Raw genomic sequence first — 26892 nt, forward strand, 5'->3', positions numbered from 1 at the left:
CCTTCTGCCCATTTTACTACTTTGGAACTTCAGATGTATCCAGAATTGATTCACAAATCTTCTACTCTGTCTATACAACTTTTCATCAACATAGACAGACGTGGTTAAGGGGGGATAAGCTGAGGTTTAGTCTTCATCTCACCACCTACACTCACAAACATACAAGTACATAGTCCAATTCACTGCCTTTCATGTGTCAGGGCAAATTCTTGTCAAGGAAGACACCAAAAACTCAAATAGTTCATTCAGCAGCAGTTTATAGATCTGTGACCACAATGAGTGGCTTTCGGAGTTAGCTAACTGGTCCTTCAAGGTCAGAAGTTGCTCCAATGGAAGACAGCACTACAGGTGTCATAGAGTTGGCATCCTGGACACATGTTCATCCTAGTTGTCCCTTACATTAGTGCCTAAGACAATCCTAACAAAATGTGTTAACAGATAGGTGGAAATGGATGGAATGAAAAAAGATTTCTTCATACTTCTTCCAGGCCTTGTGTTGAGTTTTCTTTCCCCCAAAGACACAGGTGGCTCACTTTAAGCATTTAACTGACTGCTGCGAACTCTTTTTATATGGGAAACTTTATGATGATAAAATCACCACTTGAGTTTAGTCAGTCTTCTATTATTGTAAAGAGATACCATGACCATGGCAACTCATTTTAAAAAGCATTTAATTGGGGATGTTTCAGAGGTTTAATCCATTATCGTCATGGCAAAAAAGCATGGTGGCACACAGAATGACATGGTGCTGGAGAAGTAGAATTCTACATTTGGATCATCAGACAGCAGGAAGAGAGAAACTCTGGGTTTGGAATGGGATTTTGAAAAGTTCACTATACACTCAATGTTTTGCAATCATCATCTGCCTATTTCCAGAACTTTTTATCACCCTAGACTGAAACTGATTTATGGGCTCTTTTAAGTATGGGGTTGATTCCATGTCTGTTATTTTATATCTTGCTTTTGAGGAAATACTTTCATATATTGTTGTAAGACCCCATAGTGGCCTTACCTCAGGAACACAACCCACAAAGCACAGATTGACAAAGTGACTGCTGTAACAGCATGAGGGTATAAGGTTTTTAATCCACGTATGTGGGGTTGCTCATCCACATAGGGAGAGGCAACCCCACACATAACTTTTATTCATTACAGAGGGCAGACTTCAACAATAGGGTTAGCTGACCTATTCTCGTTGGTGGTACACAGGACAAAGGATCTGGTCAGGTATTGGCTGACCTGCCCAGGGGCTGTTCTTGGCTCAATTAGTCACTTTCCTTATCCAACCCTACACCTGGCCTTGGTGAATCACTGGGAAAGGGCTAAGTTGGCACGTCCCTTAGGTGAGGGGTGGGAGGCAGGGGGTGAACTGGGTGGTCGGGCAGGGTCAGGATGACATCTTGTGGTTATTCTTGGAATTTACCACAGGGAAGGGTAGGCGGTCTTTCTGAGAACAGTTTTTTGTTGTTGTTGTTTTGTTTTGTTTTTTTAGGTTTTTTGTTTGTTTGTTTTGTTTTGTTTTAATTAGCTTAGTCAGAATTTTGATCACCAAAACTTTATCATATCGCTGGGCATCATGACATCAGATATATCTCTCAGAAAGGTCACAAGTTTGTCACAGGCATCCTGCCCACCAGATGTATTTCTCAAAACCTTGTTTTTTATAACTTTGTTTCTCACATCTGTGAAACTTTGAAACTTTATTTCTTCAATATCAATTGAAAAAGACTTCAACAGAGTGGTAAGAAGAGTTACTGAAACCTAAGAGAACTCATTAGAAGAAACACGGGCACATGTTGCTTTCAGTTCTAGGTCTGGGGTAAAGAGGAAGATCATAATGCCAGATGATGTTGACTTCAGAGTCAAAATTTGCAAGGGACCCTGGAGATAGAATCTTTGGTGGTAGAGAAATATAAAGAGGTATTAGCCAGGACAGCGGGGAGATAGCAGGGGAGCATAATAGGCTAACATTTTGATCGACCCTTCTGTCCTTCTAATTTGAACTGAAGCTAGAAAGTGAAGGAGATCATATGTTGAGTTTACAGAGGCCAGGCCTTCAAGACTGTGGTGGTTTGAATGAGAATGGTCCCATAGACTCATATTTTGAATGCTTTGTCACCAGGGAGTGAAACTATTTGAAAAGATTTCAAGGATTAGAGGCTGTGGCCTTTCTGGAGGATATGTGTCACTGGAGGGAGGCGTTGCGGTTTCAAATGGCCTGTGCCCCGTCTTCCTCCCTTCAGCCTCCTCTGGCAGATCAGGACTGTGGCTCTCAACTACTTCTCCAGCACCACGGCTGCTATGCCTGCCGCCATGTTTCCCACCCTAGTGAAGTGGACTACACTTTTAAAACTTTAAGCAAACCCCCATTAAATGCTTCTTTTGTAAGAGTTGCCTTGTCCGTGGTGTCTCTTCACAGCAATAGAACACTGACTGAAACAGAGATACAGGAAGGACAGACAGGGTGACTGGACTGAAGACACAGGGCTGAGTCAGAATGAGTGCATCCGTGGTTTCCATGGGAATTTGGGCCTTGTTTTATACCAAATGTAAAAGAAGAACAAAAAATATTTTCATGAAATCATAAAATTACGATGATATCTTCTCAGGTTAGACACTCTTAATATTTTTTTTCTTTTTTTCGGAGCTGGGGACCGAACCCAGAGCCTTGTGCTTGCTAGGCAAGCGCTCTACCACTGAGCTACCCCCAACCCCTTTAATATTTTTTATATCATGAGTATAACTGAAGTTAATGCTTATGTATATGATGATTTTTATCATCTTCTCTTTTCCAGAAAGTATTTCCCAAGTGAAACTAGAAAAGTCTCAAAACTGTAATTATATGTATAGCTACCTTCATAGATAGAAATCTTATCAACTGGAATCCGTGTGTCTCTATTCATGCCAGAGACACTCTTCTCTCCATGGAGATATAAATGTTTATTAGTTCCCTCCAGGAACTAGAGGCAAATCACACTTACAGGGCAGGCAGACACATACAGGTTGCCAGCCCTGTGTTCAAAAGGACTTAGGAAGAGGCCGTTTAAAACTGCCGTCAGAACTACTCCCAGCCAGTGTGAGGTCAAAAGTGGTCTGAACGGAGATGTGCCCAAACATCTGTCCTTTCCTCCCCTCCCTGCCTGACTGACATGGAATACCAATCCCTAGGTGGGGCCATATTTATGTTTCTGCCAATAGCCATGGTGCTGCCTAAGGTGATTTGTCTCCATCACATATGAAAGCTCTTGTTTCTCACATGGAAGGTGGATGCATTCTGCACTACGTGTAGCTGATGTTATCAAGAGGTTGCAGTAGATGAGCCTGGATAATGTGCTCTCCTGTGGCAAACACACACGGTGACATAAGCACAGAGGACAGGCCTGAAACAAGAAGCCCGGAGGTGGAGCACAGCAACTCCCCTGGATTCCCAGACCTCTGTGATATTTTTCCTGAGGGCTGTTGTCCCACTGTGGCGATCAGTTGGTCCAAAATATGGTTACTCTGCCTCCCATCTATGCTTCTCGCCTACACAATATCCCCATATGCAGGCTGAACATGCTTCAGATGTGTGTGAACAGCAGAGGAAAGTATGGCTGCTTCTCTAGTTCAAGGAATTCTGCCTCTGTTCACAAAAGGGAAGGTTTCAATTTCTTTATGTCCACTGCAAATTCATAATAAATTCACATTGCCTTTCGTCCTACTCAACTATATCTTCAACATTCAACAGAAACTGGTTTTGAACACTTTCCTTCTATTCAGGAATATGACAGACACTTGGTAGGTTAAATGATAAATAGATTATATTTAAGGGTTTCTATTGCTGTGAAAAATACCATGACCAATGCAACTTATGGAGGTGTTTAATTAGGCCTACAGTTTCAGGGGGTTGAAATCCATGATGCTGAAGCAAAGGCACAGAGGTACCAACAGTGGAGAGCTGTCATCTTGATCTGCAAGCAGGAGACAGAGAGCACACCAGGAATGACATGAGTTTTTGAAACTTCAAAGGCCACCCCCAGTGATGCACCTCTTCCACATGGTCATATCTCCTAATATTTCCCAAACAGTCCCATCAACTGGGGATGTGTTAAAAATACTTGAGTCTATGAAGGTTATTTTCCTTTAAGCCATCACAGTATGATGATGATGATGATGATGACGATGACGATGATGGTGGTGGTGGTGCTGGTAGTGCTGGTGGTGGTGGTGATGATGATGATAACATGATGCTGAAAATAGAAAGACAGAAAGATAGACAGATTAAATGGTAGATACACGAAAGATTAAAAAGTGACAGATATCTGAACTATTGATAGAGGATGGATGGATAGATAGATAGATAGATAGATAGATAGATAGATAGATAGATAGATAGATGATAGATAGAAACAGAGAGATTCTGGGCATGATGTAACTGAGGCAGAAGGACCATACATTTGAGGCTACCCTGAAACATACAGCAAGACCTTATATTAAAAAAAATGGATAGAGTCAGAGACATTAGAATTATATACTGACTCATATGCATTCATGTCTTCATTTATATATTTATATAAATAAGCCATTGACTTTTAATGGCTTTATTTAGTTATTTCCAACATTATAAAAATGATAGGCATTCCTGGAGACTACACTTTTAATTTTAATTTTTTAATCTTTTTACAAATTAGCAATATATAGTACAATAACCTATTGTGATTTCGAGTATCACAGGAAGCATCAGCCCCTCCATCGTGGAGATAACGAACTGATACTATATTGCCTGACAGTTTGGGATATAAGAATTTAATAAATTATACAGGCAATGGATTCTTCATTTTAAAACCAGCTTGAGGTAGATGCTTTTGCCCAGGTGTAACCCTTAAAGTTGATATGTTGGGAGTGTTAAATGCACTTCCAATGTCTGTTGATTCCAATTGGCGAGTTTACTTTACCAAGACATGCAGAATACACACACATAGTATTTTAGGAACACTGAAAAGCAATGCGATCAAGAAGATGGGGGGGGAGACAGTGCACTAATACATTTGCAACATTATATGTTTCTGATGCTAGATCGAAAGCCAAGTTCAAAAGCTTCGGTCTTAAAGGTCTTTCTATGTGAAATGAGTGATGTCTTACTGAAAATCATTGAGAGGACAAAAGATTGAAAGTCAAAGCATGTATCTGTCCAATAAAATTAAATCATAGACCTGGTTTAATATAGACACAAAAGCGAGAATCTCTCTAACAATATCAGGGAAGAGGTGCTTTAGAAGGAAATACAATTCTTTCCAAATATTCTAACATCCTGTAGTTAACTATTACGGCCTGAATTTATGCAGCTACTAAGGCAGAACAGTGAAGACATACAGTTTCCTGATATACAGAGAAGATACTCAGCGTTCTAAACTCTTAAAATTCTAAATAATGCTTGCCAATATTGATTTCTCTATTGTTAAATGTGTGAAATGGAGCTTTGATGAGAAGATTAAGGATAATTATATTTTAACCGTCTTTGCCACTGAGTGCTATGACCAGCTTTGTAAGCTTGATAAGGTGTTTGTGTGTGTGTGTGTGTGTGTGTGTGTGTGTGTGTGTGTGTGTGTGTGGTTTATTTAGCGGAAGTATTATTTTTGTACACTGAAACACAAATCATGATGAACTTGGATATCTGACAATCAGTATCATACTCCCCGGGTAATTTCCATATTAATTGCTAACTTGTAGAGAAAGACTACTTGAAGTCACTACAGACCTAGAACCTTTAGGAACTCTGGCTTTGAAAACAAGGGGCAAAACGTCCCACACAGAACTGCGAGCTTCCAGATCTGCCAGTCCACCCATGAGACCCGGAATGCCCGAGAGCAGGGACTGCCAACAACAGACAATCTACTTCCTGTCTACTTACAATTTCTATGACAACAACCAGATGATTGGCAATTAGTGTGTTTCATATCAGGCACAACAGCAGCTAAAACAAACAAACAAAAACACAAGACAATCTGGCATATGGGGCGTTTGGTAGGCAGTAACAGTATCCTAAACAATTTTCATGTACAAGGGTGAGATTCATTTGAAGCACAAAAGACTGAGGACCTCAGATACTGAGGATCCTGAAGGATTCTGGAAGTATTCTAACACAGAGAAAAGCAAGTGCTCAGCAAACATGGTCTTAGTTCCAATGCCCTAATAATCTGTTGAGATCCCTGGAGAAATTCACTTTGTGTGACAAGAGACCTATCCAGTACTCAGGCTCTTGGATGTTACAGACATTTTCCCTTTTACTTTTGTCACTCCTAGTTGTTTCTAAACAGCCATCCCCTCTCCGTTCTCAGTTGGAGACTTGGCACAAAGTGCATCTCTCATTGTCCTTTAGAAATGTATTCGCTGATATCACCAATATCTTAGCAGTAGAGCAAAAGCAGAAGAGTACGAACTTAATGAACGTCCCCTTAAGAGAATACAAATGCAACAGCCACTGAGAATTCCAGCCATCTTTGTGGTTCAAGATCAAACTGCGGAGGAAGACTAAGGTAGAAAGACTAAAGTGGTGTGTTTCTAAAGTGTCCGGCTCTAGCAGACCTGTACATATTAATCTAGACTTTCAAAGGACAAATTATTGAGTTTTTTTTTAAAAAAAGAATTGTCTGCCATACAACTAAAACTAACTTTAAACTCTTTGTCATTATTAAATATGGGCAGACATGTTTCTCATAAGCAAAAAGTGTTCTTTCAGTTCACCGAGTTTCCTATGAGAAACCAGAGCAAAAGGCTGGAGACATCAATGTCTCAGTTATCAGCACTGCTGCTCTTTCAGAGGACCTGGGTTCAATTTCCAGCATCCACATTGTGGCTCACAAGCATTCATGGCTTCAGTTCCAGGGGATTTAATGCCCTCCTCTGACCTTTGTGATCAATCAAACACCCATATATGCAAAATAAGGTGACTGTAAAAATTACTTTAAGGAGAGGGAAAGAGACAGACAGAGGAAAGGGAGAGGAGAAAGAGACAAAGAAAGGAGACAAAGAGAAAAGAGAGGAGAGAGGACAGAGAGAGGCAGAGAAGAAGAAGAAGAAGAAGAAGAAGAAGAAGAAGAAGAAGAAGAAGAAGAAGAAGAAGAAGAAGAAGAAGAAGAAGAAGAAGAAGAAGAAGAAGAAGAAGAGGAGAGAGGCCAAGTGATTCTGTAAGCAAAATTGTTGAGTCAGATAATTTACTGCAATTAGACTTTAAGCTAGTTTATACTAGTAATTTAGTTTCAAATTGTTTGTTTTCAATTTATTCCTTAGTTAATTATAATACCACTACATTGCTATCAACCCTCCCAAATGTTTACAAGGGTACACCTGACTAGATATTAATAATTAGAGTTGTAACAATTATCTTCAGGAGCCCACAGATAACAAGAGATCAAACTGCTCTATAATATACTGGTTCCCTCTAATTAGTTTTATGTTTCTGGCCTCATTTATGCAAATATTTGGGGAAAATCAGATATGTGAAAGTAGACTATTAAAGAATGAGGGGAAAGATCAACAACTGACAAATGGAACCTTGTAGAACTGCAAAGCTTCTGTAAGGCAAAGGACATGGTCAATAGGACAAAATGGCAACCAACAGATTGGAAAAAGATCTTTATCAATCCTACATCCAATAGAGGGCTAACATCTAATATATACAAAGAACTCAAGAAGTTAGACTCCAGAGAATCAAATAACCCTATTAAAAATGGGGTACAGAAACAAAGAATTCTCAACTGAGGAATTCGAATGGCTGAAAAGTACCTAAAGAAATGTTCAACATCCTTAGTCATCAGGAAAATGCAAATCAAAACCACCCTGAGATTCCACCTCACACCAGTCAGAATGGCCAAGATCAAAGACTCAGATGACAACAGATGCTGGGGAGGATGTGTAGAAAGAGGAACACTCCTCCACTGTTGGTGGAATTGCAAACTGGTACAACCATTCTGGAAATCAGTCTGGAGGTTCCTCAGAAAATTGGACATTGAACTACCTAAGGACCCAGCAATACTACTCCTGCACATATACCCAAAAGATGCTCTAACATACAACAAGGACACATGCTCCACTATGTTCATAGCAGCCTTATTTATAATAGCCAGAAGCTGGAAAGAACCCAGATGTCCCTCAGCAGAGGACTGGATACAGAAAATGTGGTACATTTACACAATGAAGTACTACTCAGCTATCAAAAACAATGACTTCATGAAATCCGTAGGCAAATGGATGGAACTAGAAAATATCATCCTGAGTGAGGTAATCCAGCCACAAAAGAACACACATGGTACGCACTCACTGTTAAGTGGATATTAGTCAAAAGGCTCGGCACAACCACGATATAACTCACAGACCACATGAAACTCAAGAAAAAGGAAAATCAAAGTGTGGATACTTTAATCCTACCTAGAAGGGGGAACAAAATAACCATGGGAGGTAGAGGGAGGGAGAACCCTGGGAGGGAGAGAGGAAGGGGGAGGGAGAGGAGGAAAGTGGGGGGCAGGATCAGGTATGGGAGGAGATGAAGACAGGTGTTATATACAGAGGGTCAGGAAATTGAACAGAGGTGTGTAGCAATGGGAGCTGGGGAGCTAGGGGTAGCCACCAGAAAGTCCCAGATGTGAGGAAAGCAAGAGGCTCCTAGGATCCAACAGGAATGATATTAGCTGAAATACCCAACAAAGGAGAGGGAGAAACTGTAGAGATCATCTCTACTAGATAGGCATGGCTCCTGGTTAAGGGATGGGGCTACCCACCAATCTCAAAAAATTTAACCCAGAATGGCTCCTGTCTAAAGGAGCAGAGACTGAAGGAAAGGCCATCCAGAGACTGCCCCACCTGGGGATCCAGCCCATATGCAGACACCAAACCCAGAGATTATTGCTGATGGCAAGAAATGCTTGCTGACAGGAGCCTGAATTAGCTTTCTCCTGAGGGGATCTGTCAGAGCCTGACCAATACAGATACTGATGCTTGCAGCCAGCCATCAGACTGAACACAGGGACACCAATGGAGGAGTTAGGGGAATGACTGAAGGGGCTGAAGGGGTTTGGAACCCCATAAGAAGAACAACATCAACCAACTAGACCCCCCCAGAACCCCGGGGACTAAACCACCAACCAAAGAGGGACCCATGGCTTCAGCTGCATAAGTAGCAGAGGATGGCCTTATCTGGTGTCAGTGGAAGAGGCCCTTGGTCCTGTGGAGGCTCAATGACCCAGAGTAGGGGAATGTTAGGGTGGTGAGGTGGGAGGGGTGGGTGGGTGGGTGGGTGGGGGACAGCCCTCATAGAATCAAGGGGAATGGAACAGAGGACTTGCTGAGGGAAAACTGGGAAAGGGGATAACATTTGAAGTGTAAATAAATAAAATATCCAATAAAAAAGTAAAAAAGAAAGAAAAGAAAAAAGAGAAGAGAAGAGAAGAATGGAGAGGAACAACCTCAAATGGAGTTATCAACTAAAGGTCTGTAGTGGCTCTTGGGTTCCTCTAAAACCCTAGTTTTCCCAGAAAGATTATGAACACCTGAATTTGTTTTTTATTTGATAATTGGTCCTTTATGGCCTTAAAATAAATAAGGCAGGTCACAGTCTACAACTGCCTTCTGAATCACCCCAACCCAAATGTCACTGGTGGCGATTTGCTTCATTGATGGTACTGTAATTCAATATTTGAGTTAGGCTCAGACGTAGTTTAGATTATGTTGATCAGAAAACAGTTCAGTGAAAAGGGAATGTAAATCTTGCTGAGGTAACAAAAACAAAAACAGACTTTTAATGCTGTCACATGAAGGCAAACTGCTGCTGGTAATTAAAGCGCCTTGTTCTTGGGAAGAACATTCCAAATCTTCACAAATTAAAAGAAAAATTCAAGCACTTGCCACATTTGACAATATTTCTGTCATTTCCTGGAATCAATGGGTTATCTTCCTACATATGAATTTTGAGGGCCGAGTTGTGTAATCATCAAGGAATTCTGGGAAACAGTGTTAGTCTATCCTCTAATCTGCTTCTCCACATCCCTTTGCAGAGCCCGACTTCCTCAGCCATCTGGATCTCTCGATGCTTTCACTGGTTCGTGCTGCAGACCGTCCCAGCGCTGCTTCTACTGGTCCGTGCTCTACGAATCTGTGCCTGCAAAGAGGTTCCCAGGTTTGGGCAACCATCCTGTCAACCCCAACTCTTTTCCACAGAGGTCAAAAGATGTTTTGATCCTCTGAATCAAACTTGTCATGCCAGCACACCCTGTGATGCAAGTGCTTTCCTCAGCTCATTCAATGAGCAAAGAATTCCCATCAGATTCAATTTCCAACAGTCGTAATTTGTCTTGAAATCCTTGATTATGATTGTTGGTCCTCCAGAACACACATCGGGGATCTCTCCAGGAGATGTGATCTTTTAAGACATTTGAAGAGGGGAAAAAATGGGGTTATTTTTTAAAAGGTTCTTCAAATCTGAAAACAGACAAAGATGCTTAGATTTTTTTTAATTAGAAAAATATTATAAAGGTCTGGAGTTAGGTTTAGGGTTAGGGTTAGGGTTAGGGTTAGGTCAGCAGTTGAGAGCACTGGCTGCTTTTCCAGAGGACCTGGGGTTTGATGCTCTGCACTGATATGTCAGGCAATAACTTAATGTAAATCTAGTTTTAGGGAATCTGATACCTTCTTCTGACCTTTGTGGGCACATGTAAGCAAAGAACCTATACACATAAAATGAAAATCAGCACCTCTTTCCATTTTTAGAATAAATCTGAAACATTAAGCTTTTGTATAAAATAAAGTTCAAATATCACCACTAGATCACTTAAATATGTCAGAAACAAACCAACCTTAAGATTTTCATTTTTTCACATTAATATTCTGAGAGTATATGTGTATGAGGGAAATTTGTGTACATGTGTACAGATCCATGCACAAGACACATGGCAGTCAGAAGAATAATGTTAGGGAGTCAGTTCTCCCCTTCCATCATGGGTCCCTAGAGATTTTACTCAGGTTTCCAGGTTGTTACAACCATCCTGCCAGCCCCAAATCTTAATGTTTTGACATATTTACTGTGATATTCTTTATTGTCTGTCTAGATTTTGGCCTGTTCAAGAAAACTGTTTACTGTCACTTTGCTTCTGGTTACAGTATTTCATCATGGTTCCAAGAATATCATGGTCCCAATCTTTTGTCAATCAGTTGTAATAATATAGTTATAATAATATATAATATATAATAGTTAAAAACTGGGCTTAACTGAGTGTTGTTTGTGCTTTGGATATCATTAATGTGGAACCCCTTGAATTTTGCATGTTAGTAGCTTGGCTACAATGTAGTACTCTTGCCATAGAAGAATCTTGTGGAGGGAGAGCTTAATGGTCCGCGTCAGTAGAGGAAAAACCTTTGGAAGAGTTTAATCAGGGTTCTTGTTACACATTAGTTGCTGTGAAGTTGTGTTGTTATAAAAAGAGAAAACCTTATTGCTGAATCCCTCTGGCTTTCTATTTATGAGGATTTAAGGTTGTGCTATTACAGAATCAACTGACAAAATCCAGTCACATTTGGTTCCATTCAGACTAAATGACAGATCAAAATATTGACCCCATGAAGTGTTTCTCATTATCTTGAGCCATCATCTTGAGCCCTGCCTTAAGTACAAGCTCTATGAAGAAGATAATTACACTTTCTGGGGAGAACAAATCAGGCAGTTTCTTTGCATGTCAATAAGAATCAAATTAGGTAGGTGGTTGAAAAAAACCTGTTCTTACTGATCAAGATATACACGTAGAGGTTTTCTTACACACCTTCATGACATCATGTTCCTGTTTTATAGACGTTCTTGGCTAGGGCTTCCTACTTCCTAGATATTTGTAATCATAACCTACATCTGCTTATTTTATTTATATGTAGATTATTAATTCTCTCCAGTGTGTCCAACTTTTACAGAGCACACTGGAGAGACTTTGTTAACAAGAGTCCACGGTGTGTTAGAATAGTCTTTATAAGTCTAAACTGTGGAATAGATCTATTTCCTGATCATGGCAATTCAGGTAATTCTCGTTTAAGAAACAAGAGACACATTTGCATGGATACAACAAAGTTACTACTTCTGTTAAAGGAAATTTGTTGATCTCACTCATGCCCAAACTGACTGATAATGATTGGCACTCATGATAGTGCCTTTCATTTGGCACCAAGAAGGGACATTTGCATCATTCTCTGTCATGGAATGGGAAGTCATGAGTGCAGGACAAAGCATAAATGTATGCCAAAACCCACAAAATTACAATAGAAATAAAGTAGCCCAATTCATGTTTTCTTAGCTTCTTCTCAGTGGTTACAAAACTCATATGTTCTGAATTTAAGGAAGAATTTTTATGTGGCTAGTTATTATTGATGGCTGAGAAAACACCCTGATTTGTTGAGGTGAGTTAGAAGATGTCTTGAGCTCCAAGGAACTCAAATTCTAGATTTACCTCCACTATGAAATATGAACAATTTGACTGGTGTAACTTAGATTTTATTGCCGCCTCTTGCTTTTCAAAGTTGAACTGAATGTTAGGTATAATTTGGATTTTCCACCAATGCAGGGGTCTATAACTATTTTCTCACAGCTCTAGAGTTTAGATCTAAAAATAGGAGGATATGACATTATAAAACATCTTGAGTACATTCAGACATCAAAGATCCAAAACAGACAAGGACGCTATCCTGTCACAGAACAGAATCAAATTCACCATGCTGAATCATAATGTTCAACACTGAAGACACTTCATGAAAATCAGTTTCTTGACAAGACTGCCTGGCCCTCTCATTGGAGAGAAAGTAATAAGGGGTATAAAAGGCGTGGTCAAGATGCTTGTCATGGGTAAGATCTACTAGGGTAGTGAAGTAGAAATTTCATTTCATCTATAAAAAGGTGAGACGCACTGCTATAAACCATGTCTCTAATAAAATAAGAGCAGAGCATTAGAAGTCAACATAAGAAAGTGAAGTTTTAATATTCATGTCATGCATCCAGCCACACTTTCATTCCTTTTCTCTCCAGCAGAAGGATCCTGCAGTGTTGGTTAGAAACCAGTTCCGATAAGGTGTAGTTCGTAGAGTCTGGTGGATTTCCCTCCCCACACTTAAGCTGTGATGGGATGGAGAATTGTGGTCCATGAGAAGCACAAAGGTGGTGAGACCAGTTATGGTGGGTACCATCAGCAATGTGGCCTGTGTTCACTCAAGCAAAGGTTAAGTAAAGGGTTGGTGGCCACCCACGTCTGGGTGAAAAAATGTTTTGTGCTGCTCTGTGTCTCTTTGCTTTTTGTTTTAACACACAGAGTATAATTTATTGTATGAAATAGCTATTGTTTACTTTTGAATATTTCTAAGCTAAGAGCATTTCTCCATTCCAGCCATGACCGTTAGTCATGTACAGGTCAAGTTTATTAATATGAGTTTCAAATAAATTTATAAATGTCTGAGCTATAAATTCTTTGGCTTTGTAAATTATACTGCTATGGCATAAACTTCATTTGTTTTTGAATTTTGCTATGTTCTCTACATTGACTAAAGAGATCTGTCATTTGATAATCAGATCTTAGTGATCACTCACAGATCGCTCAGAGGACAATTTGGGGCTCCATCTTGCACAGTGAATTTGTGTTGGTTTTACTTTAAGCAATTCTACTCTTATTCTCCAAGAAAAGTGATATTCAATATCCACTAGCTATTATCAAAGCTATGAATTAACTCACAAGTTAGCTCCCTTCCTGGTCCTCAAAGAGAAAACTCACTCATTTGAGACTCAAACATCATCACCTGCTTTTGCCACAAAATACTGTTACTCACACAGGATGTGCTGGTCGAGCCCTTCTGTCAACAAGCACTTCATGAACTGTTGTTAAGTGGTCAGTGATGTAACAGTAGATGACAGTAGAGACATTTACAATTGTCATTTAAAGTTCAAAATGGAATCTTTTATGGATGCCAGGAAAACAGTCACTGGATCTCTGTTTCTCTTCTTGGTTTCCATGCCTCCTCTCTGCCCACCCCTGAGCCAAGAAAGGTCCTATCAGACTTTGGCCTTTCTGTTTCAACATCAAATTATTTTAAAGGAGAACATTTGGCTCAATTTAATCAGAAGTCTTCACAGCCCCTGACTCATTGGATTAAGATGGTGGTTTTCCATAGTACAGACATGTTTGTGATAGAAGCAAGTAACTCTTTTCAGTGGAAAAGTCTTCCTGAGGTTTGAACTGCAGGTCAGTGAGAGAGCATGTAGCTAGCTAGGGATCTTGGATCAATCCCAGCACAAAATGTAAAGTTCCCAGGGAGAAATCTATTTATGCTTGAGTTGAGACCACGTACACATAAATTATTCATGCCAATATACACTCTTTGTATAGATTAGTTGCATTGTCCTCAGGAAAAATATATTTCTTACTAATCTATAATTTATGCACAAGGTCAATCAGGTTCGAGGACCCATTAATGTCCGACAAATTCATTTCAAAGTAGATTTACAGTATGTCGAGGGAGGTAATGTGGAAATACATGAGTATACTTTAAATTTTCTTCGCACTGCATTGCTTCTTCTAGCCTCAATTTTCAGTAACTCACAAAGAAAAAAAATCTCACAAGTACAACATTAAAGAGACAAAATTAAAATGTTTATATGACAGCGTATGTTACATTCCCTGTAATAAGTCTCTATAAATATTTTCCACTATAGTTTTTGTGAATTCATGGGCTTAGTACAACATGAAAGATATAACTTTGAAAGTTTATGAGCCAAGTTATGCTAAATGTTTTGCCCAATATAGTTTCTGCACAAACTTAGCTTCAGGAAAAATAGGTTACAACATCCAAGCTTTCACTTAGATAGAATCGATAGGTAGATGTTTCCAAACGTCCTGTGTAGCTGATTTGAAAAGAAATGATGGAATGAATAAGTCGGGACAGGAAATCTGTCAGAGTCACACCACTATTGGTCGTCTAAACTGAAAAAGGCCTTTGAGAACTGGCAACTCCAGCCTGTAGTGCACCAAGCCGTGGGTTTCGGCAAGCAGCCACGGCACAAGTCTGAGTGTCCCAGCAGAAACCTTTCCTGCCTTAATATGGTTCAAACACAGATAACCTAACATCTGAATTGAGTGAAATCTGCCTTCGGTTTGCTGACACTCGGTCCACAGTGCTGAGTTAGGTAAAACTAAAAGGATGGCTGGAATCAAATGTCTCTGCTAATCTAATAAACTCATAGTGCAGTACTAGGATACAGAAGAGCAGATTCTAAGAGTCCGGGTGTAATGTGGTTGAAAATCCCTATATTAGGACTAGGTCTCTTATATGCTAGGTGTCTCCTGACTTCTGCGTGCTCACATGTTGCTCTGGTCTCCATAGTCTTGGACCTAGGATGCCAATAAACTTTATTGCTCACAAGACTACACATGTTGGTCTTTTTTTGGAGGTGTAGATTTGCTGAAAAAAACAAACAACGAAACACAGCTTGCGGAACAGGACTAGGTCCTGTGTAGAAAATAAAAATGGTTAAAATCCACACACAGCCAACTACTGCTCCACGATGCTCCCTTTTCTAGGGGTTCTGCCCTGCAACTTGTCCTGTGCAGAATCCCACCTCCTGTTGCCCACTGACTCTGGCTGTGGTGGCCTCAGTTCATGTTTCGCAAAGTCGCCCTCTGGATGCGGAACGCTCTTTTACCACCCTCAGAGTTCGAAGGCATTTAGATGCTCTGCTTTCATCTGAAGTATTTTCAGAACATTTCTTCCAAATAATTTCTTTTTTTTCTTTTATTTTTTCGGAGCTGGGGACCAAACCCAGGGCCTTGCGCTCGCTAGGCAAGTGCTCTACCGCTGAGCTAAATCCCCAACCCCAATAATTTATTTTTATGCCCCAAAAAATTTTGTTTCCAATTGCAAAGATAATAATATTTCCCAATTCTTTCTTCCCCCACCCATAGAAATACATGTGCATACATAATAGATATATATGAACTATGTAGAAATACATAGACCACTCCATTTCGGCAGAACGATTAAAAATAGTTCCACTTTAAATTAAACAAATGTGTAGAACTTTTATACCCTTTTATGTTCAAGTCACTGCTCACAAACATAGACATATTTACTTCAAGTTAGATAACTGATCATGTTAATCCTGATATCTACCTCTCCCATCGAAAATAATTTTCAAATAAAATAATACACACGTACAGGTGTCATCAGGAAGGAGAAGCAAAAGTAACTGTGGAGTACCACAGAACAGCTGCAAGAGTAACTGTGGAGTACCACAGAACAGCTGCAAAAGAGTTAACTGTAGCTGATTAAATGTCAAAAAAATAAACTTTATTATTTCTTCAAGCTCTGCTCTTAATGACTGTAGTTATCAATGACTATATTTTATTATGCTTATTTACTTATATATTTATTTTATTTATCAATTACTATATTTTAATGACTTTGTTTATTAATTTATATTCCTTTATTAGTTTATTTATTTATTAATGACTATAAAATTCAATAAGTCTTTGATGAAATTTATATGTTTCCACTGGGAAATAATTTTCAAAAGAGAAATAATCCAAGCAGAAAGAATCTTCTACAAACTTTAATATTTTCAGAATGCCACATTCCAAAAGGAGAGAGTGCCTTCAGAAGAATTCAGCTGGAGTTCTGAGTCATTAATGGAGGCTGATAGAAGCCCAAGATGAGGGAAACTAAATTACAAGTGGGCTAATCAGTAAGCAAATATTTGGTTCAAAAACCATTTATTTTTTTTTTCCTCAAGAAGAGAAAGAAGCCAGATGTCATAGTCACACACCAGCACTTGAGACAGGAGGATCACACGTTCTAGTCAACCTGGGATACAGAGCCTAACACTTCCTCCGAGAGAGAGGTGGGGAGGGAGGGAGATGGGAGGCAGACAGACAGACAGAGACAGAGGATACTTCTCTCTGTAGTTAAGAAAAATAGGTAAGCCAGCCACAGAACTGAGTGATTTGTCTTTAGTGACTTACCTTCATCAAGCTTCATAATTTACTTGAAGCTCTGTCAAGTAAATTAAAGCAGACGGGAAGAACCCACACAATAGCAGACAGTCACCATTAGGCAGGATTTTAAGGAGGAAGTCATACACTAGCATACAACTTCTACTCTGTAGGATTTTGACCCGTAATATAATTATAACTAGAGTTACCTCCAAAGAATTAGCTGTTTTAACAATAAATATAGTGAAAATATGGCCGCTATAATTTCTAAAACCACCATGCATTACCAAAGACTGGCCAGAATAGGGACTCTGGGGGTAAGGCTGCATATATAGCAACTAAATCACTGGCTAATACAATGTCTGTCTTTTCCTAGGATGTGTGCCATGCTGCCTAAACACCCTAGACACTGCTGATGGAATCAGGGGTGGATACCGGTCAAAAGCTGGCTTTATCAGCATCTCTATGCCAGAAACTTAAGACTGGAATGTAGAAGCCCGGATTTCTTTAAGGGTTAAAACTCTTGAAGACAGCCTTAAATAAACTCGCAAGCTGTGGCTTGATCATGTATGTGAGGAGGTTCCAAAAGCCGCTGTGAAGAGAGGGAGGAAACTAGGACTAAAAGTCAGAAAGAAAGAGGAGTGGGGCTCAGGGGGCTCACGGCGTTTCATTTCTTGGGTTGCAGTGGTGTGCACACTGCTTTGAGTTCCTTGTTCTCTCTGTGCCCTAGAAACTTAGCAAATGCCACTTCCTTGGCTTTAGCTAATCGGTTATTCCTGGTTATTTGTGATCAAAAGGAACTTGACTCAGACACTGTCACTCTTGTGGCAGTTCCTTTTCACATCAAGTGTCGGGAAGGAAACACATGTCCATGTGTTGTAACTCTAAACTGTGCCAAGGGATTTTACAATGAGAAAGATAGGCATAAATCCTATTCATTTTTTTTTTAACCTGAAGAACTTGACATAGCTCTCGGGACATAAATGCCCTTCAAACAACTTCTGAATGAGTGAAACTGCATACACTCTCATCACATTTACAAATAATCCGGGGCAGGAGTTTTGCTAAAGACTTTGGAAGAGTGAGTTCAAAAGCTTGTCTGATCTCATGACTCAGTGGAAGTTTATCGAGCCACGCCACCTCACCATGTCCTGCATGACACAAGATCTAGAATCAGATCTGGTTGGCAGGCAGTGAATGAACTCACTCGTGAGTCCAGAGTAGAAAGAAAATGGTTTTATTGCTGTAAAGGCAGCAAACTGGACCCCGACACCTGCATAGGGAAGTGGGGTGACAGGTGTAAGCATTCTGCAAAGGTATTCGTTGGGCAGATTTACTTTGTGTGCAGTTGCCCATCGTGTAGTTCCCACCATATGAATGAAGGTAGTCCAGATTGGCATGTGTGTTCTTCCCTGGGGAAGACTATTTCTGCCACTCTCAGCTTTCTTTAGTTGTCTGTAATTCTCTGAATAGGATTATGTCCAAATTAGTGTATCTATTATTACTGCCTTTGTTCAGCTCAGGTTTAAGAGGTCATGTTGGTGAGACTCTTTGGGTGTAGTTTCTGACATTCCTCAGAGACACAATCTCACAGCAAACTCCCTGACCCTCTGGCTTTCAGAGTCGTTCTGTGCCCTTTTCTGAGCCTTAGACCCTGGAATTGTTTTGTGAAGAAGTATCCATTGACTCCACCACCCTGCATTTTGATTGGTTGCGGCTTTCTGTAATGGTCTCCATCTGTTGCAAAGAGAAATTTCCTTGACGATGAGAAATGAGAACTACACTTATCTTCGGGTATAAAGACAGATATTTAGGATATTGTTAGGGATTATGCTAGTTTAGTAATGGTTGTGTGTTCTCTGCCAAGATCCATAACTTCACTAGCACCGTGTAGTTTGCTAGGCTCCTAGTACCATGAATGATTTCCCTCTTGTTGAGCTGGTCTCAAGTTCAATTAGCGAGCTGTGAGTTACCACCAGGGCACATGTATGACTACTACACACTTAGGAGTTATCATGATATGCTGGTCACTGTAGTAATTCACACGTGTCCTAGCTGGGTAGGACTTTGCTTACTTTCCTCATTTGGATGTTTGCATGGTGGCTTCTGGTCCATGAGGCTTAGTCCTCAGGAAGAAGGCATCCAGGTAAGTACCAACTCAAGGGCCTCTGGGCCCTGCAGCTGAAGTATAAGACGTCTCCAGCAATCAGAACTTACTTCCCATCTTTGGGGCAAGGGCAACTGGGAGTCTGTAATATTTTGGGGAGTCTTTGGTCCCCCTGTTTCCAGCAACTCAAAAGAGGGTTTCTCATGCCTGGGTTTTTATTAGTTGATCTTTGGCTCTTGGAGTATTGTCACCCCAAATGAGAAAAATTCATTTAAAAGACACATGTACATTTATTATTGTAGGGGTTTTTGTGTAGACAGTTAATAGTATGATTCCTTGTAACATTTTCAGACATTCTTATTGTTAATTTACCCTTCTTATAGGTTTATCTTCCTCCTCATTTCTAAAGCCCCCCTTTTTCCATTCCCCAGTCAGATTGCTTGTATCTGCTATTCCCCTCTGTACTGATCTCCCTAGATTCCTATGCATCGGTGCCTTTTTAATTCCCTGGTGTGCATAGATACTCCAGGCTATGTACTCACATCTGAGATTTGGAGGTAGGAGTCCCCGAAGAGAGCGATCATGTAACGTTTGTCTTTCTGGATCTGAGTTATATCACTTGGTATGAAATTGTTTTTCTTGACAGCTGAAAAGTATTCTTTAGAGTCTATATGTGCTGTGCTGCGTTTTTGCTGTTCATTAGTAAGTTAGAGGACATTTAGGTGGTTTCTGTTTCCTAGGTATTGTCAATGAGGAGCAACAGACATGGCTGACCAAGTATCTGTGGAGGAGGATGCTGAGTTCTTTGGGCATGTGTCAAGGAGTGGTCTGGCTGGATTATAAAGGACATTTAGTTTTACTCTGTTGATAATTCTCTGCACTGACTTTGACAGCTTGTGATTCCAACGTTAAATGAGGGCTCCCTTTTCTCTGTACCCTCTGCAACATTCATTGTTGGTTGTTTTATTGATACTTGCCTTTCTGGCTGGAGTAAGATGAAGTCTCAAATGCATGAAAAAACTTTCTCAATTTTTAAAAATATTTTACTGAAAATCCAGTGTATTTTGATCATGATTTTCCCATCTCCCAATTCATCCCAGAGTCTCTCCTTCTCCTTTTTTTCACATGGAGGAGGTTTATTGGGACAGTGGAGACAAGGGGGAGGGTAAGAGAGGGATAAGAGAGAAAGAGAGAGAGAGAGAGAGGAGAGAGGGAAAGAAGAGAGAGGAGAGAAGAGAGAAAGAAGAGAGAGAGAGGAGAGAAGAAAGAGGAGGGAAAGAAGAGAGAGAAAGAGAGAGAGAGGAGAGAAGAGGGAAAGAAGAGAGAGAGAAGAGAGAAGAGGGAAAGAAGAGAGAGAGGAGAGAAGAGAGAGGGGGAAAGAAGAGAGAGAGAAAGAGAGAGAGAGAAGAGAGAAGAGGGAGAGAAGAGAGAAGAGGGAAAGAAGAGAGAGAAGAGAGAGAAGAGGGAGAGAAGAGAGCGTCTCTTCTTTCCATTACCTACCCAACTTGGTTTTCCTGTTCTTTAAAAAATTTTATCTGTATATATATAATTTTTATTATATATAGACATAAAACAAGAAACACACACACAAAAATAAAACGAAAACAAGCAAAAGACAAATATATGTCAAAACAAAGCAAGATGAAACAGAAAGTCCACAAAAATACTGTTGAGTTGGTTTTGTGTTGGCCAAAAACTCCTGGATGTGGGGTCTGCCCTGAAGTGTAATATAGTGGTCGATGTACCAAATGGTACCAAATGACAGTCCATTGAAGAAAACTAATTTTCACTTTTCGTTTTTTGTTTTGAGAAGGAGAGGAGAGAGAGAGAGAAGGGAAGAGGGATAGGGAAGAGGAGAGGGATAGGGAAGGGGAGAGGGAGGTAAGGGAGGAGAGAGAGAGAGAGAGAGAGAGAGAGAGAGAGAGAGAGAGAGAGAGAGAGAGAACTGTGTTGGTAGTGGTTATCTCAGAAAAATTGAAATCTTTTAATTTAAAAAAAGTTATTTCAGCTGGATGCAGTGGTACATATCCTTAATCTTAGCTTTCACAGTAGAGGCATACAGATCTCCATGACTTTGAGGCTAGCCTGGACTACACAGTGGGTTCCAGGCCAGCCAGTACTATAACGAGACCCTACCTCAACTTAAATTTATTAATAATTCAAGTTTTATGAAGCTATCCCCAGAAGAGAGACTTGGCCCAGATCCTACCCTCAATGTTACTCTTTTCCACTTTATAGCAGCTAATCACATTCTTGGCACAGTAGGCAACATGAATGTGCTTAATGAAGAAATAATTCTATAAGGCATTTACAGAAGAAATGTAATTATTATTTATGATATAATATGGTCATGTACAAGCTGACTAAAATATAACTTCAGAAACACACACACACACACACACACACACACACACTCATATGCAAGGTCAATGTGTCAGTCAGAAAAACCTCTTACTTTGCCAAATATATTAGTGGTTTTATTTATTTTACTGTTAATTCCACTGAGGACACTGGATTCTCAGAGCAAAGCAATTCACCTTCTGCTTACTGGCACTTCCACCAAAAGGTAAGAGCCTCTCAATTCATCCTCTTATTACATCTATAATGTTTTATATTAGTTATTTTTAAACCAGATGACAAATTCGAGAATTCTAATCAATAATTAAAACAAAGGCTCAGAGAATTGGGAGAATTATAACCCAGAACACTGGTGCTGGAGAGACAGTTCAGCAGTTAGGAGCACTGGATGCTCTTCCAGAGGACCGGGATATGGTTTTCACCACCTACATGGTGGCTCACAGGCATCTGTAACTCCAGTTCCAGGAGATCTGACACCCTCTTCTGGCCTCTGTGGGCACTGCACTCATGTGGTATACATACACTCATGTATATAAGCAAAAGATCCATATACATAAAATACTTTAAAAAAATTTAAACAAAGAATTAGAACATCTATTCCACCTTCCTCCTATAACTTTGGATCTTTGTAACAAAACTCATTTCTACCTTTCAAATGATTCCTTTTCTCTCCTCTGTGCTCCACTGTCTAGAAGCAAACTCACTCCTAACTGCTGTGGAACTCAAAGAAAATAGTGAAAATAGAGACCTAGACATTAAATGTCTGAATATTTGCAAGTTATTTGGCCAGGGGTGCTATCATCAGATGATGATAGTGAAACTCAGGGATGGTGGAATGGAAAAGTCTAGATGAGGCACTCTATACATTCCAATCCAGCAACAGCACCCTGAGCAACTCCCTTCCTGAGAAAGCTACTCGGGAGATGCGAAACCGTTCACACAAAAGCTTACAAGAATATTTAAGACATTCTTTCTCCATAATCACTTCTGTTGGGAGAGTGTCACACGGTTGGGGAACATTCCAGCTCCCAGATTCTCCCCATGGAGAGAGAGAGTCTGAGTCATATACAAAGCATTCTGATTCATTTGGAGGACAGTGGGAAGCACTCACTGGCTTCTATTGTGTCTCCTCTGAGCATTCATGGTGTTTGGCATACTGTAGTTCACTTAGGAGCTGTTACAAATAAACATACAGTTTGAATTAAAATATAATGCATTCTGTAGCTTTTCAACACTGTTCAATGGGGATACTAGATGCACGTGTGAACACAGACACACATGGACACAGAAGGACACACGGGCACACAAGGACACACAGGCACACAGTACCTCACCTCCATGGACAAAGAAGGAAAAATGGGCTATATGGGCTAAATAGTCTCTCTTCTTAATTTTTCCTTTCTTTTTAATAAAAATAAATGTTTTTGTTCAATATATTTGATCATATTTTTCCTCTCCCCCTAGTTCTCTAAGATTCTTCCCATCTGCCCACACTTTGAGTCTTTTTTTGTCTTTCTACAAAAAAAGGCAAATAAAAAATACAAAAGTACAAAAGATACAAACAAAACACATAAAAACCACAATATCAGAAACCATAATATAACAAGTAATATTTTTAAATGTCCAAAGTATATGGGACAAAGAAAACTATAAAAATACCATTGAGTTAATCTGGTGTTGGCTGTCTACCACTGAGCATGGCGTCTACCCTTCCGTGTAGCTTATATATGCAATAAGATTCCATTGGAAAACTAACTTTTCCTTTGTAGGAAGCTGTCATCTGTATGTATCTCCTGGGTTAGAGGTGAGCTCCTGTTGACTTACACTTTCAGTGCTGGGACCCAGTTGGTCTTGACTGTGTGCAGGCCTTGTGTATACTGCTGTGTCTCTGTGAGTTTATATGTGCATTAGTCCTGCTGTTTTGGAAGACACTGTATCCTTGGTGTCCTCTGTCACCTTTGGCTTTTGTCATCTTTCTTCCTCTTCTTCCACACAGCTCCCTGACCTCTGAGGGGAGGCTTTGCTGAAAATATTCCATTTAGGACTGCGGTTTCCAAAGTCTCTGGTTCTCTGCACGTTGTCCATTGCTCCCATCTACTGCAAGAGGAAGCTTCTCAGAGGATGGCAGGTCAGACACTGATCTATGGGTACAGCAGAATATCATTAGGGGTCACTTTATTGCTGTGTTACTTTAGCAGAACAACAGTCTTTGGTTATTCTCTAGTAGCCTATCTAGTTTCAGGGTCTGGGCAACCCAAAGTTCAGGCATGCATTCCATTTCACGGGCTAGGCCTTAAATCCAATAAGAGAGTGGTTGGTTACTCATATAATTCCTGGGCCACTATCGCACTAGACGTTTGTGCAGTTGTGCATGCCACCCTTGTTGGCGGGATTTTAGCTGAGTTGGTGTTTACTTTTCTCCCCTGGTAGGAGGCAGAGTAACTCCCAGTATCATGAACACCAGACAGGAGGAGTGAAGGCTCTAATTAGGCACTGGCTTGAATTCTCCATTCTCCTTGTCTTCAGCAATAGGTCTCTACTATCAGTGTGTGGAGAGTGACCAACAACCTTGGAAACAGCCTGAGTTGTTTTAGGGATTTCAATGGACTCCTTTTAGCCAACAGCTCAATTAGATTTAACCCATTCCTGGCACTTGAGGTTTTACTTGGTGGAAAAAAAAACAGCTAGTTGGAACATTGTCTACCTGGTTATTAAGTGATTCCACTTAGATTTCTTTCATATATATTTTAAGAAGCTTCTACAGTAGTGGGTTACAGTACAAACCATCAAAATGTCTCTAGTGCTAGTCATCCCTCCCCATGCTGCCTCCCTTAACTCCTTTTCCTTCCCCTCCCTGTTTAATCTTCCAGTTCCTGTATTCTTTGCTTTCCAAGGAACTGATTTATGCACTGCCCATTTCAGAGCACAGCAGGACACAGCATGCTACAGAGGCTTGAAGATCACTGGAAACAAATCTGTTCACGAACCAGCAGGAGCTCAAACTTTCTTAAGGCTCCGTGAATTTCTGACAGGACATACTAGTGGGGGAATCTTTTTTTCTAAATTTTAATTTGTTTTTATTCTATAACAACTGTATACATATATAATTGTGTTTTTCCCCATTACACACACACACACACACACACACACACACACACACACACACACACTCCTAAATCTTACTTTCCAACAGTTAGCCCCAACCTGCTCTGATGTCCTTTTTGTTGTTTGGACCCATGGGGCTTAATTCTGTTTGCTTTTATGAATATGAGTGGAGAGTAACTTACTGGGACAAGGGGAACTTAGCAAGGGCTATACCATTTAAAAAAAAACTGACATCTCTTCCTCTAGCCACCATAAATTTCCCATAGTCCCTCCGTAAGGAGCATGGCTTCATGAGGCCTTCCCCAAATGCATGATGAAGTAGTTCTGGGAGCAGTCTGTGCAGGCAGCTACAGCTGTGGTGAGCTCATAAGTGCAATGGCTTCGTGTGTCCAGGAGACACTGATGTGCGGCAGTTTTCCAATCCTCACTCCTCCCTTCTTCCTTCCACGCTCTCTCCCAAATGTTTCCTGAGCCTTGGAGTTCGTGATAGAGGTATCCTACCCAGGGACCATTTCACAATCATTTATTCCGTGCACTTCACTTAGATGTGGGGCTTGGCATTAGTAACCATCCGCTGAAAAAAAGAAGACTCTCTGCTGAGAGCTGAGGACAGCACTGACTGAGACATGTGCATGTAACTCCTAAGGAAAGCAGATTGACCACATGACCAAGTAGCAAAACAACAGCAGTAGTTTCTCCCCTGGTCCTGGTGAGTTTTGGCTAGGTTTGCAGTTCCAGGCATAGGTTTTCTCCTGTGGAATAAACATCAAGGTCATCCAAAACAAATCAGTAGCCTTCCTCAACTCAAAGGATAAACAGGCTGAGAAAGAAATTAGGAAAATGACACCCTTCACAATAATCCCAAATAACATAAACTACCTCGGGATGACCCTAACCAAGCAAGTGAAAGATCTGTATGACAAGAACTTCAAGTCTCTAAAGAAAGAAATTGAAGATCTCAGAAGATGGAAAGACCTCCCATGCTCATGGATTGGCAGGATTAATATAGTAAAAATGGCCATTTTGCCAAAAGCAATCTACATATTCTGCACTCTCCATCAAAATTCCAACTCAATTCTTCATAGAGTTAGAAAGAGCAATTTACAAATTCATTTGGAATAACAAAAGCTCCAGGATATCAAAAACTATACTCAACAATAAAAGAACTTCTAGGGGAATCAGCATCCCTGACCTCAAGGAGCATTACAGAGCAATAGGGATTAAAAACTGTATGGTATTGGTACAGGGACAGGCACATAGACCAATAGAATAGAACTGAAGACGCAGAAATGAACCCACACACCCATGGTCATTTGATCTTTCTCAAAGGAGCTAAGACCATCCAATGGAGGAAAGATAGCATTTTCAACAAATGGTGCTGGTTCAACTGGAGGTCAGCATGTAGAAGAATGCAAATCAATATATTCTTATCACTATGTACAAACCTTAAGTCCAAGTGGATCAAGGACCTCCACATCAAACCAGATACACTCAAACTAATAGAAGAAAAAGTGGGGAAGAATCTCGGTCACATGGGTACTAGGGAAAATTTCCTGAACAAAACACCAATGGCTTATGCTCTAAAATCAAGAATCAACAAATGGGACCTCATAAAACTGCAAAGCTTCTGTAAGGCAAAGGACACTGTCATTAGGAGAAAACAGCAACCAACAGAACCACCATATTTATTAAAGCACTATTTACACTAGCCAAGACCAGAAATAACCTAGCAAGTGACTTACAAGCTGTGCTGGTGCTTGCTCTTTTGCTGGGGCTGGCTGGGAATTGCCAAAGAATCATAACCACTGGACATCTTCAGTAGTCAGAGGACAGGAAGAGGCCCCATAGTCACCAAAACAACTCAGAAACTCCTGGGCATGTCTGTAGGCTATAGACTGCCCACGGCTCACGTTCCCTCCAGAGAGCATCAAGCTGGTGATAAGGGACATACTTAAGGAACATACATGTCCTCTCAAATAAAAGATGTGCCATTATTTTGAAGCATAGTTTTAAAAGTTTAGTTGGATTCAAAATCCACTCATATTAATGTATTGCATTGCTAATTAAAGTTTAGACTTAATTCAAGTTTTAGCGTGGACTTTAATCACATAAATATGTTGTATTATTATATTATAGTATATCCCTTATATTATTGCACTATTATAAAGGTTATAATATAATATAATATAATATAATATAATCTTAGATCCTTACAATTCTGGGATATTATTAAGATTATGGTAGTCTCATGAAGACATGTATCTCAATAAGTAGGAATGGTTAGGTAGGAGGTGCTGAAGGCTTCCTCCTCTGAGTTCAGAAAGGCCCTTGACAGGCAGGCCTGGG

At 40.2% G+C, this 26892-nt stretch overlaps 1 non-coding gene across 1 annotated transcript; it reads right to left on the reverse strand.

The window, feature by feature from the left end:
- Window positions 1-2639: 2639 nt before the first annotated feature.
- On the reverse strand, window positions 2640-2711 carry Trnaa-agc30 (transfer RNA alanine (anticodon AGC) 30). Its single transcript has one exon. It is a non-coding gene; the product is annotated as a tRNA-Ala (tRNA).
- Window positions 2712-26892: the final 24181 nt, after the last annotated feature.

Source organism: Rattus norvegicus, chromosome 18 (genome assembly GCF_036323735.1).
Source record: "Rattus norvegicus strain BN/NHsdMcwi chromosome 18, GRCr8, whole genome shotgun sequence".
In the NCBI taxonomy this organism is placed as follows: Eukaryota; Metazoa; Chordata; class Mammalia; order Rodentia; family Muridae; genus Rattus; species Rattus norvegicus.